The sequence below is a fragment of the Rhipicephalus sanguineus genome, chromosome 11, assembly GCF_013339695.2.
Source record: "Rhipicephalus sanguineus isolate Rsan-2018 chromosome 11, BIME_Rsan_1.4, whole genome shotgun sequence".
Lineage (NCBI taxonomy): Eukaryota > Metazoa > Arthropoda > Arachnida > Ixodida > Ixodidae > Rhipicephalus > Rhipicephalus sanguineus.
The window spans coordinates 40,491,556-40,505,748 of NC_051186.1; positions in this window are offsets into that span (position 1 = coordinate 40,491,556).

Here is a 14,193-nt window from a genome sequence, read left to right on the forward strand (position 1 = left end):
CACTTCCTTCTGGCTTGGCACCACTAGTAAGAAGCTAGCTTAATTTTTTTTTTGTACCTTGATTGTGTCGTTTTTTTTTTTGCAATTCTGTTACAGCCTTCCGAATATCAGTGTAAAGGTATGTGTGAACATGCATTTTTTTTTATCTGTATGATTTGTTTTGTTAGCAATTAATCATGCCCTTCCTGCAAGGACCACAATGTGGTCTGCAGTATGTGCTAAATAAATAAATAAATAAATAAATAAATAAATAAATAAATAAATAAATAAATAAATAGATGAGTAATAATAAGACATTGGCGAAGGAAAGGCTAGGAAGTAATGGGAATAAGACTGACACGTGCGTGGGTAATTTTACAAGATTACGTGAAGCATTGTGTGTGTACCGTTTATTACCGATATTTGTCCCCATTTCGCGATTTGTTTCCTTTCTTTTTTCTCTTCGGGAATTACAATTGCACCATCACTTAGGACCGTACTCACAAACCAAAATTATCCTTATGTCCCGTTTTCCTCATTGATAATGTACCCTCAACTTTGCTTCATAATCAAATATGAAGACAGTGTTCACGAACCAACCTCAGTTATCTTTTGCCGTGCTTGCGGTTTTCTATGTACTACACCCTTACAATTTTTCAATAATATCGCGCAAGCCTTGACCCCTGGACATGGTTGCGCCTAACATAGGCGAGAAGTAAAGATATTGGTTAAATGACGCGCAAGCGCAGAGATCACGTTCGTGCGCGAGCACCATCTGCTACGCTGTTTGCTTACAGATGAATATATGCACTATCAGCCTTATATGTGCGATCATGCGTTCAGAAAGGTGTGACGCTGATCGTCGTATTGCTGATTTCGTTGCTACTCACCGAGAAACTACCGTATCCTGGGTTGGATGCTCGTGCGATATTAAAAAAAAATTGCAATGGTGTACTTAACTCGCGTTAAGGACACGAAAATGATAAAGAAAACGAGAGATAAATATACGGTTGGTTTGTGAGTACGGGCCTTAGGCGTCCAGCTGTTTACGAGCACATTGAAAAATAATAGAATAGAATGGAATTGAATAGAAAGTAGAAGCAAGTCGGTACCTCGTGAGAGAAGCCTCTCGTTCCTGCTGGGCTCTGACGGGGGGCCAAGTCGAGGGTTTAACCTTGGCGGGAAACCGGACGTCTCCGAAGCCTTCCATCATGTAATGATGATGATAATATTAGCAAAATGACCGTGCAACCCACTGCGGATGATAAACCAGGAATTCACCGGAAAGTTGCAGGGAAACTATCGTCGCATTTTGAGCCACTGGCAGGAGAATACAACGCTAAGCGAGCGCCTGTTCAATGCAGATTGGCTCTTTTAGTATTAGGCTTATGACTGTTAGGTTTGTTTTCAAGAACTATTGTTATTAGCTATTAAGTGATGTTAAGTGACGCCATGGAACGGAAAATGACAAGCGTAACACTAAGAGGTTGGAAGACAGCAGAGTGGATCAGTGGACAAATAGGGGTAACCGGTACCTTTAGGTATTCAGAGAAAGAAGTCACAGTTTCGCCGCGAAGGCGAAGCAATGAATGCAACAGCGACAAATTGGAAGGCTGCACAAAATAAGGCTAGTAGCTAACTCATTTAGGATCCGATCAGGCGTAAATTTACAAAACGTTGGCGTACGGCCGCTCCATGGAGCGAAGTGGTTCTCGTGTTGCCTGTCACCACAACCCGAAGTAAGCGGTGAGGGCGCAGTACGCACAAGGGCATTCGCTGTCGACTGATCTCAGGCGAGATAGCGCTCGCGACCTCGCCCTTTTGACCAAAGTTCGTGGTTTCTCCCGAGCGACACAGCATCCCCCCCACCGGCACCCTTCATGTTCCTTCACCCGACGGAGCCGGCCGGCGCGTTTCACCTCTGCTTGATCCACGCCCGTCTGCAGCCTTCGCAAGTTTTAATGCGTTCATAGAACACACGACGCACGGAGTGACGTTATCGATTCGGACTTTATACGGAACATGACGGCGACGGCAAATATTCACCTCGAGTTCCCAAAAAGTTGGTATCGCAATAAAAAGTGGAACTGGGTGCGTTACATGATGCCAAAGACGGTTAACGGATGGTCACTCAGAGCGACGGAATGCATACGAAGGGACAGGAAACGCACCCAAGCACGGCAGTGCGTTACGAGATGGTATGACGACATCGAGAAATTCGCGGACATAAAATGGAATCAGCTGGCGCGGGACAGGGTAAATTGGAGGTCATTGGGAGAGACATTTGCCCTGCAGTGGACATAAGACAAGCTGGTTATGATGATGAATAAGTAATAGTATTGACAGTCAAGTTACACGTAGCAGCTACTACTCACAATCGCTCGCTATTAAAGGTCGTGCCCGTTAATGGCGATAGAAAGTCAAGGCTATACACTAACGAAGTTAACAAGTTCCATAAATATCTGGAAAATCAAATTGCCGTAGTGTCATCATGAACAATTTAATTTTAACTTCTCGCGCGAGCGGTGCGCGGCTCTTGGGCCAATCTATTCAGCGATTACGAGTGTTCTTTTTACCACATGGACGAAAGAAGTGGAATTTCTTTCGAAGTGCTCGTTTATAAGACACAAACAAATTGACACAACAGAAAATTAGGCGAGGGAGAGCATAAGGGACATTAATTGCCGTCTTTTAAATATAATGTAGTAATTGTGACGCACATTGAAGTGAATTAAAATGTATGAAAAACCACACTTTCCGTCGGAGGGATCCGAACCCACAACCTTCGAATTTCACGTCCGATGCCCTATATATCTAAATGCCACATAACTTTAAAAAAAAAGTTATTTATATTGTTACTATGTACATAATGAAGACAGAAAGCAACGAAACAGCTGTTCTATATTCAAGTGTAATGTGCGAACTCAATTGGCAACTCGCAGCACTTTGAAACTCTTCTTTTAGTTATCACCATCTATCAGGGAGCGAGCACTGAAGTCATGCCAACTGACTACAAACTGCAACATATCTGCGCTTCCTTATACGCCGCCAGGGCAAAATGAATGCCTTGCTCTCTCCCTTCTCTCCCCTCTAACCACTCTTTACTTTTTATCGCCCTTACTGGCTACAAGCCCGTTCGTTTCACCTTTACAGGTCCAACGAGAAGTCGTCGCGAACGTGTAAAACCGGAAAACAAAGCGACAAAGCAAAATACGGGACGGGTCCCCGTACGTCTGCCAACGCATTGTGTAATACGCGACGACCGCGCGTTTTCCTCGACTCGAACTGAAATAAACACGTTTTACTCTTTCGTACCGCATCTGCTGTGCCCTTTGCGAAAGTAAGGCTTCGTACGTACTTTTGGCATTCAGCTGACTTGCGTTGCATTTGCGTAACGTTTCTTCAGGGACCTCGGACTGTAGATAAAATTATGGATATGTTTTAAGGCGAAAGCCCTGGATGCCTTATCAAACGCAGAATTCACCGCCGGCGTCGACGTCCAGCGGCGTCGGGGACGAGTGGTACAACAAATCATCATCACGTGATGACGTCACCGTATAACGGTATCATGACGTCACAGATTGCCCAAATTTTTATATGACGTCACTGTGATGCCACGTGACGTAACGTCACATGATGACGTTATCACCTGACATCGTAGCATGCTCACAGCTGGGCCGATCACGGAGGCAATGCAAAACCAGGTGAGGTGCCTCCTATCCTGGAGACCAAAAATTGGGGGCAACACTACACTTGTCTAACTACAACCATTAATTTACCCTATGCTTTCCTTGGCTAACTGTTGGGTTCACTTGGTTGCGTATAATAAAGAAACGAGCCTCTCTAAAAAAATCTCCTTCTTTCTTTTATTCCCTAGAGTGTGTATGTTAGCGTAATTATGCTCCCCATAAGTGGAAGCGCGGTCACCGCTGCAGGCAGTCGAACCCGTGACGTCAGGCTCCGCGACAGAACGCTGTAGCCAGTGAGCAGCAACCGTGAAGGGATTGAAGAAGATAAAGAAAGAGAGGGGAAAAAAAAAGAACGACATGGTTGGGGGAGGAAACGTGGAGTCATGTCGGCGTGGACCGCGTGAACCGTAAACAGTGGATGCGGCGATTTTTCGGCCCCTCTCCTCTCTCTCTGGCCGGAGGAAAATATAGCCGGTTGACACGCGGGAAAATCTGGGACGGTCTCTTGGTTATGTTTCGGGGCGGCGCACTTCGTTTTAAAAGCCGCTAAGCTTTCTCGGCGAGCTCTCCCTGTCTCTGCTGGCCGCATTTACTTTAATGAAAACCAGCGGATAATGAAGTCAAAGAAGGTATAGGTGACGTTAATTCTACAGTTTTAAGTGTATCATAGTAATTGGGATATAGATGTGAAGAAAGTAAAGTGGACGAAAAGACAACTTGCGGCCGGCAGGGACCGAACCTGCAACCTTCGGTTTACGCGCCCGATGCTCTTACCAATTGAGCTCCGGCGGCGGTCGTCCCCTTGTTTCACTTATCGGGTATTAGCCATGACTCTCTTCTTTATAAAGGTTGTGTCGAACAGAGGAACGAGCCCTCAGAATTCCCTTTCTTATTTCACCGGGGTTATTGTAGTATAACGCATTTGGCGGGCTAGGTGGTGCGTATTGATGATGACGTTTTCTTAGCTCTGAAAAACGACACGGCAAATGAGGCGGGAGACCGCGCTGCTCTCACCTGACATATTTCTTGCTCATCTTCAAAAGCGTGCTTAGTTAACACAGACACAAACGAAAAAGTACAGGACATAAGGCAACAGTCCTGTACTTTTTCGTTTTTTTTTTTTTGTCTGTGTTCACTAAGCGCACTTTTGAAGATGAATCAACACCAACTAGCCCACCTTATAGCCCTCTTGAATATTTATTGCGTCACACCACCATGTGGTGGGTTCGATCCCCACCGGCGGGAAGTTGTTTTATCGACTACTTTAATTCATTTCTAGTTTACATAATAATAACCATACTACAGTTAAGTACTACAAACATTGTTTCTTATGTTTTTTTACCGCTTCATCGCCTGTTGGCTTGATCACGTTGTTTCTTACAAAAAAAAAAAAAACAAGCCCCGAGTCGAAAACCTCAGATTTTTATAGACGGACTTATGTACAAGCTCGAAAAAGAAAGGAGGAACGCGAAAAAAGGAAGGGAATATTCAACAATAAAAAAAAGGTAGAATACATTCAACCACGTTACCGCATGCATAACACATGACACGTGTCAGTGACGCTGTCTGACTCGGAGGCTGATATGCCTTCTTTGACTATCGTCTACCTTCTTTGATCGTTGAATTTTCCCTTCCTTTTTCGCGTTCCTCCTTTCTTTTTCGAGCCTGTACATAAACCTTCCATGCTCAAAATAAAGTAAGTTGTTAGCCTGCGCATCACCCTGTGTTGTCTTTCATTTTCTTCGGTCTTGATGTGCTATTCTGGACATTGTCGAATTCCGCCATTAGTCAAGTCTGATTGGCCAGGAGGGCTGCTACGGCCTCTCCGATTGGCTTAAAATGCCGCTGTTACTGAATTCGACAAGATGGCGGAATTTGACAGTGTCCAAGATAGCACCCCTTGTCACCTGGCAGCCTATTACAAGATTAAAGGGACACTAAAGGCAAATATTAAGTCGACGTTGATTGTTGAAATAGTGGTCCAGAAACCTCGTAGCGCTGCTTTTGTGCCAAGGAAGTGCTTATTTTGAAATAAAATCACGTTTTTAGTGGTCCGCATTGCGTTAGCGCGCTTCAAATCTCCCGCCTGAAAATACGACCCTCCTACGTCACTGCTGCCGTGCCCAACGTTGCCCGCTTTTACTGCGCGGCCGCCGACACTAGTGGCAGCCGAGCGGAAGTAGCGGGACCCACAGTAGCAACAACGGCGTTGCGGCAAAGACTTGCTCGGATGGGCACATTCAAAGCCGTCACCAAGTTGCGGTTGGTCTCGTAATCCTCAGTACGAAAGTGCAGCGAGCACACACGCAGAGGTTTTGACTGTTTAGCACACTGGCGCAATGGCATGACACTAAGCCACTTCGAGCGTAAGGGTTCATTCCGCGGCACCCAGTGAAAAGACACACCGGTTTCTTTGCTGCAGCACTGGCGTTGTGCACCATTCGGGCATCCGGCAATATCACACGCATGCGGCATTTTGTCGAACTTTCTGTCAGAGCGACTTTCACGAGCGCGCAAAACACGCACGGCAGTACGCGATCCCGAAACTACCACTGAGACGGGCGAGGCACAGTTCGGCGAAAACGGAACCTTTGAACCACGCGCGCCGTTCCCCATGGCAACGCCACGGAGGTTTTGTTTTCCATGAATCAAGCGGAAACGAACAAACAGCATTTTATTACGTCTTTTGATGCTCGGAATGTTTTTTTTTTACTGCTGCTAGTTTGATTACTGGTGATTTATTGTAGGCCGACTTCCCTACGTCATCGGGATCACTTCGAAAATGTCCCACTCGTGGCGCTCATCATGTGATACATTTAGCTTAATTTCTCGGTAAGTAGGGCACTGCTGTTGATAATATTGCCATTTTAGAAGTTTTCATACATTGGGCTTTCACTCTGACATAAATTGTTATTTGCCTTTAGTGTCCCTTTAAGTCAAAGCAGTCACTTTGCTACTAACTTGGCCGCGTGATCGGTGCTATTCGCAGGTGTGAACGAGCCTTTAAAGGGACCCTGAAACGGTTTTGACGATTATGTACGAACACATTGAGCCGGTAGAACAAGTCCTAAGGATCATTTACAGACCGATTTAAGCTCTGTGCGAAAACTGTGTAATTTATTACAAGGCTTTAAAGCTGCGAATCGCCACCGATCACAGCGGCTCAGCCAAACGCGTTTTCAAACCGCCCACTTCCAGTGCGGGTCGTATTGGAAGCGCGACGTCACGCAGGCGGCTGATCTGATTGGATATGTCCAGTACACGTCACTGAACCTTCTGTGGGCAGCGAGCGTCGTCTGCCTGTGTTACAACGTACTCCGTGTTGACGTGAGCTGAGCGACAGTGTTTATCTCGAGGTTTCTTTTCTTGGACATAATTTCCCTAGCCGTGTCGTGTACCACATATCTAGCAATTTCAAGCAATTGGTGACTTGTAAAGCTGCGACATCGTGCAATGTTCGTGAGGCATCTGGCGAGCGGAATCCCTTCAGCACGTCGCTGCAATGAGCGTCGCGCTCTCGCTATCCGTTCAACGCCACGATCCACGCTTTTGTGGCTGTAACTTTACCCCTGAAGACACAACCACATTGCCCGAGTTTACACTTATCGATGACCGTTCTCGAATTATTTTTGTTTGTCCGCATGCTGTTGCAGATTGTCGCCGTATAGAAGAATAAAAGTTCTGCTGGTAGTGTGGCGGCACCTGTCGGAGCAGATATCAACCACTCCGCGAGCTTCGTCTTTGTTGGGCCTCCGAGATTACGCGCAACCGGTCGCGAAGCTCAAACCCTCGAGTGCGCTCATGAGAGCGCTGCGATCGCCGGCGATGCCAGCATGTGTGTGAGTTGAGGGTGCAAGGCAGTGGTGAGGAGGAGGGTATAGATATAAATTCCGTAGCGGCCTTGGTACACAGTGCGGCGCTTAATTTCTGGTGCGAATGATTTGGGGATGCTGCTGCCTAAACGCTGACAAAACTTCAAAAAACCGTTTCAGGGTCCCTTTAAGTTGGTGAGGTGGTTAGCCACACTGATTCTCGTGACTGGAAATGATCAGGGTAGAGAAGGAGGGGGTGGGGGAGAGAAGCTGAAAGCTGCTTGACGGTGAAGCGGATGGGCCGGTTACTGCGGTGCAGAGGCAAGAAGATACGGAGCGCGCGTCTAACACATGCGACGAAAGACAACAGAGGCAATCCAGGCCCGAGTATATTGCGGTAGAATATAGGTGCGCGGTGGCTGCGCAGGCCGTTGGGGTGCGGCAGATAGGCAAGACGACAGCTATAGGGGAGCATGCCGACGTAATCTGGGACGTATCGCGCCAAGCGGGCCGTCAAGTGCCTCCGGTGTGTTCGCATGGTCGTTCCGCAAAGACTTTCTCGGAGAAGTCTTTGACGCGTCGCCCTATTTACACACACGCACGCACGCACGCTCCAACATTCCGCGCAGGCCAGCGTTTTCTTTTGACTCCGCGACTCAGAAGCAGCTGTCGCTGCTGCATCGAATAGCGACAGGTTACGGAACCTGCATTTTCCCTCTCCCCTTCCCTCTTATTCGTCATTCGTCCATAGAAGAAGAAAGGAACAGGCGAACAAGTGGCGTTTTCGTCAGGACTCGATCGTTATGAAGTCATGGATGCCGACGGCGGGAAGTCAACCGCTTCCTCGACCGCAACGACTCGCAGGACTTCGGTGAAGAAGACTTCGTGGCGTGGGCGACGTGCGTGAATTCCAGCGCTGCAGTACCGGGGTCCAGGTCCAGGTCCGGGGTTCCGGGCACCGGGCTGGGGCCTCCGGCTTCGAAGGCACACTTCTGCTTCTGCTGCTTCGCTAGCAGACGACTCAGTGCACAGACGACAGCGTCGTCGTTTTTTCGGCGCCGGCGCCCGCGCCCCGGTGTTCAAAATTAGCAGCAACCGTTCGGCTCCTTCGCAGTGAAAGCAAAGAAAAAGGGACGGGTAGGTGCGTGTGTGTGGGTTTCGGAGGGGGGGATGGGGGGCAGTGAATGAGGGAGAGGTGGTGTTGAAGCTGAGGGTATAGAGAAGAACTTTCTCGAGCATCCTCTCAGCTGTCCTGGCTCAGTGTGTGCGTTCCTCATCCATTTTCACCCTCTTCTGCATCCCTCTCGCCCACAAAGCGCCACCACACCCTTCGTTCGCAAGCACCTCTTCGTTCCCATCTTCACGGGTCCTTTCCAACACCGCCGGCGCCCAGTACCGGTGGGCGAAGCAGCCAGTGCTCGCGCCCCTGCCTCCATAGCCGCGACAGCGGGTCTTGGCCGCACAAGAAGAAGCCGTAGCTTCTCGAAAAGCTGCGCCACGACTTCAAGAAGGAAGGAGGGACCTGGGGGGGAGTAGCCGTCTTGAAGTGCACGCCGCGGTCTACTACCGATCACCCACACCGAGCTGGACGAAGGGGACCTCGTCTGTGGTGGAACGTCGTATAGAGGGAGGATACCCGGTACGAGACCCGGACGGCCAAAGGGACTGGACTTTGCTTTCTTTAGCTTCTTTCTTGTACCGTCACTCGTCTCACATCTCTGCGTGATCTTCGTTAAAACGTGCGTCTGCAAGTTTGGGGTGGCGTTGTGGGCTTGAATAAGCGACAAGGCAGCTGAGCCAGCGATCCCTCGCCACTGTCGCTTCGGAGGGGGACGTGCTTCAAGAGGACGTGCCCTGACGAGGTAAGCAAGCAGCAGCGGTTTCTAGAAAGAGCGCCTTAGCTCTCCATCTTTCTTTCTCTCTCTCTCTTGCCACTTTTCAGACCTTGTTCGTTATACAGGGTGTTTCAACTAACCTGAAATTTCGCGCACTCTAAAGAAAAAACTTGAAAAATTAAACAGGGCTGCTATCTTAGCATTGATGAAATAATCCGACATTGCTGAAGAAACATTACAGCTTTTCTATTGAATATTTTTCGTTACTTACTATTTTAAAGGTTAATTAAGCAACATTTGTTAATTACATGGCTTATCGTATTGACAGATGTCTTGGCATGGATGAAATATTCCGACGTTTCAGAACAAGTGGTACAACTGTTGCATTGAGGATTTCTCGTTAAAGTTGCTAATTAAAAGGTTAATTAAGCAATATTTGTTAATTACCCAGCTTGACGGATTAGGAAAACAAATATCCCGAGGTGCTGCGTACGACTCAGAACAATATTGGGCCAATTCGGCATGCGTAAATCATGTGTTTGTTTTTGTAATACTAAGCGCAAGTTAGCTGTAACACCCTGTATACGTCTGAGCTGCATGCCTACTTCGCTTCTATTCGCAATGCCCACGAACTATAGGTGGCGCGCCGTGCTTTTCAAGATGGCGCCAGGAGGAGGGTCAACCCGTTTGTTAGCATAGGAACAGATAGGACGTGCGGACGTACGACCCGTGCTGCTTTCACCGGATGAAGTCATCAGCTGCGCTGAAATGGATATGAGACTAAAATGCTTTCCCAAACCATGGAAAGTGCTAAGTACTCGCCACCTAATTATTTGCTGCGGCGTGAAAGGTTATATTTCAGCTCCGTTAGCGTGCATAACGATGCTTTGCGAAATCCTGTGCGTGCTACATAAAACTGCATGAAATAGAACTGACGTATGAGCTGAACGGCACTCCGAGGTAGTACGTGCTGAGCCTGCCTGACGGATTTGTCGCAGTAGTAGGCCGCCAGCGAGTAGCGCCATCGCTGCTGCACGGGACCGGAACGTGGTGATGGTTTACAAACATCATACGCCGTCGTCATTACTTGCGCAGTCGGGAACGCGGAGTTACGTCTTCAACGGAACACAAGCATTTCATATCCCATTCAGTAGCGCTTGCGTCACCGCCATGCTGAGACTCTAGCCGTGTGCATGCAATTCACTTCACTCGCATGTTGCAGGTTCGATCAGCACGATCGAAACATGAATATCGAAAAGAATGCACATCGCGTGCCCGCGGGACCTCCCGCGTGCGGTGTTATGGGATTCATGCACTACAAGAAACACTGACCAATGCTATATGCAAGTAAAACAGGGTGAGCTTCAACTGATTATGTCAGACGATAACATTTAACTAACCTACGTGGCTACAGAAAGCCTCGCGAAGCTGATAGTATGTGTACGCTGTGAGCTATAGTATTGAAAGTGCGAGTTGCCACGTATTTTCACGAAAACTTCGCGTCTCGCAAGAACGAATCAGATTTCCTGTGTCACGGAGGGCCCGGTTTGTTCACTGATGCAGGGAACATGCAAAGCCGTAGTGTTCTTTTCTTGCCAGCGCGTTAACACTGAGGCTAGCACAGCTGAACAAGGGAGCGACTGCGTAGTGCTGCCATTTTGTCGTCTACTAACCCTCCTCGAGAGGACGCTTCTGAATTCCGCTTGGCGGCGCGACAGTCTATGGGCATTGCGAATACTGTGCCGTCCAGTGCTGCAACAGTTTCCTCCCAGACAGGGCCCTCTGCTTCTTTCTTTCTTTCTTCCTTTCTTTCTTTCTTTCTTTCTTTCTTTCTTTCTTTCTTTCTTTCTTTCTTTCTTTCTTTCTTTCTTTCTCTTTATAACTGCTTCTGACGTGATACGTTATGTTATAACTGACCTGCACGCATGTCCCTCTCGCCCCTTAAGCAGTGCACGCGGCTGTGGTGGCCTTGAAAAAGAAGGCTCCCCGTCAATATGCGGTTGTAGACGTGCCCGCCGTGTTTTCTATAGTGTCCGGTGTCTTCCATTTGCCCCGGCGTCGGCAGCGTCCCGTTAACCGGATACGCCGTGCAATTCGAGAGAGAGAGAGAGTACGCGCCGGTTTCCTCCTCCGCCTCCTTTCTTGACGAGACGAAGCGCTGATGCTGCAGGCATAGACGTTTATGCTGCGGAAGCACCGTCCGATGACAGCAGTGGCTTGACTCATCGCATTAGCGCACAGGTGTAACTTTCGTGTATGTGCATGTGCGCATGTGTGTTCGGCGTTATCATCGCAGTGTTCGGCTTCGCCTGCACAGAACCTTAACGCTTGTTATAGGCATGGGCTGCCGATGTAGAGACGGCTGGTGAGTGTGTTTATCACCCTTTTTCGATAGAGGGAGAGAGGGACGATTAGGAGAGGGTGAGAGACCGCTGGTGGTATAAAGCCCATATCCCATAGCCCAGCTCGTCGCCACTCGGGCTTGGATTACCAGGATTTCATTTAGTGCGATCCTGTCTTGCAAGACATAATGAATGGTGTCTGTGTGTGTATTATAAAATAATAATAATTGTCGGAGTTTAACGTCTCAAAACCACAATATGATTATGAGAGACGCCGTAGTGGAGGGCTTCGGAAATTCTGACCACCTGGAATTCTTTAACGTGCACCTAAATCTAAGTGCACGGGCCTCTAGCATTTTCGCCTCCATCGAAAATGCGGCCGCCGCGGCCGGGATTCGATCCCGCGACCTGCGGGTTAGCAGTCGAGCACCTTAACCACTGGACCACCGTGGCGGGTCGTGTATTATCCAAGTATACAAATGTATTATGACAGTGCGTTGTACGAGTAGGGGCCTGCAAGGGCTTTGCTGTGTAGGATTTGAAGCGGTGTTTCGTGGTACCAGTCATCGCGTGCCCAATGGTCGTAGCTGGTCGTGCTACTTTAACGGAGGCCAGCTCACAGTACAGTCAAAGCTCATTATAACGAAGTCTCATCTGACACAAGAAATGGCTTCTTTATATGCAGACATTCATCATAAACGCACATTCGTAACACTGCACACTTCGTTATAAACGATGATTCGTTATATCTGTGTTCCCCATATCGAGGTTTTAGAGTATCTAGCAGGTACGGTTCGCAGCTATACGCCTTACAAAGAGAAGGCGGTGGTCTTAGTCAACAATAAGATGAATGACAAACCACATGCTTGATAAGGGTGAACGTTGTGGTGATGTGACATTCCTTGTCATTTCTTTCTATTACACGTAACGATATGTCGTTAAGTATGTGTACGATTACTTCACACCTGAACTGACTGTGTAGATTAACGGCTAAGGTGTCGCAGTGCGAAGCTCGAGAGTAAGGGTTTGATTCTTGGTGTTTTCTTCGGGGCGACATACAAAAAAAAAAAAAAACCCGGGAACTAGATTTAGGTGCACGTTAGAGAACACCGTGTGGTCAAAGTAATCCGGAGCCCCCCCCCCCCCCCCCCCCCCCCGACTACGGCACGCCTCACTCACATTCACGTCGTGGTTTGGGAACGTAAAACCGCAGAATTATAGTGAAAAATTTGCGCACACCTCACGAAGACATAACGAAAAAAGTGCGCAGGGACCAGCGCAGTCCGCTGGTCCTTATATACGCTGGTCCTGCTCTGATCCTTGTGTACTTTCTTTCGTTGTGTCTTCGTGTGGTGTGTGCAGACTTTCTACTATGCAGCAAAACCAACTAGCCCGCCTTTCCGTCTTATCGCAGAGTTATATTTATTATTTTTCTTTAATTTTTTTTCTCATCCTTATGCTTTCATCTATGATTTTGCTTTCCCGTCAGTCAATAAAAAATAGAAACATGTTACGAAAGTAATTATTGTCTTCCTTTCTTTATGATACGCACTTGCTATATTCAATCGTGCATTGTGTTGATGTGGAACGAACACAGCATATTACCACGATTTGTACGATCTTTTAAAGGAGATAGGTCGTATTAACGGCGTGTGCAGCTGATAAGTGACGACTATGGCAACGGCCTCATCTACATGCAACCGTCGTTCGTTGATTTTTTTCTTTTTTCTTTTTCTGCGTGTGCGGTCGTAATGTGCGGCAGCTTCGCGAATCGCTTAGCAATGAGACTCGCACCCTTGACCTTGGAAACTCGGACGCTAATGCTCAGCCAAGGCGCGTCCGCAGCAAACAATAGAGTTCTCGCCTTTCTTCTCGAGTCTATGGCGCAATGGCGGTGAGAATTTAGTCGGGATATACGTACGACATCCTTTCTTGTCCTCATTGTCGCTGTGCCGACGAAAGCAAATAATCACTCTAGCATGACGTTCGCTCATTAAACCAAGTACACATTGCTGATAATGGGGTCGAGCTACCTGGGCAATTTACTGCATTTTCATATGACGGTGAAGGGGCAAACGAGCATTCGTCCAACAGTTACTTAGACTTGTCTCTTCTCAAGTGCCATTTCTGTAGAGGCCAGTATAAAGTCAATATTCCGACCGGTATAAAATCAATAGAAACACGACACTATCTATATAGCGTTTTCTGTAAGGGCTGCGCCATGGTGACCATGAACCAAATCGTCCAGCGCTTAGCTTCTTACGTCTCAACATGCATCTATTTGCAAAAAAAAAAAATGTGAATGAAAACATGACAGCACCTCCATAGAGCTTTTGAAACAACTACTCTTTGGTGACCATGTAGCCGCGCGTACAAAACTTACTCCTGCTGCATCCCAACGGACGTTCTACTTTAGTCAGCTTAATATTAATGAAAGAACAAGAATATATTTCTGAGATTATTTTTCTAGCCTTCAAGCACCTAGCCTCGCTGCATCTCAAGTTGCATTCCTCTTTTTTTTTTTTCAAATAAGCAT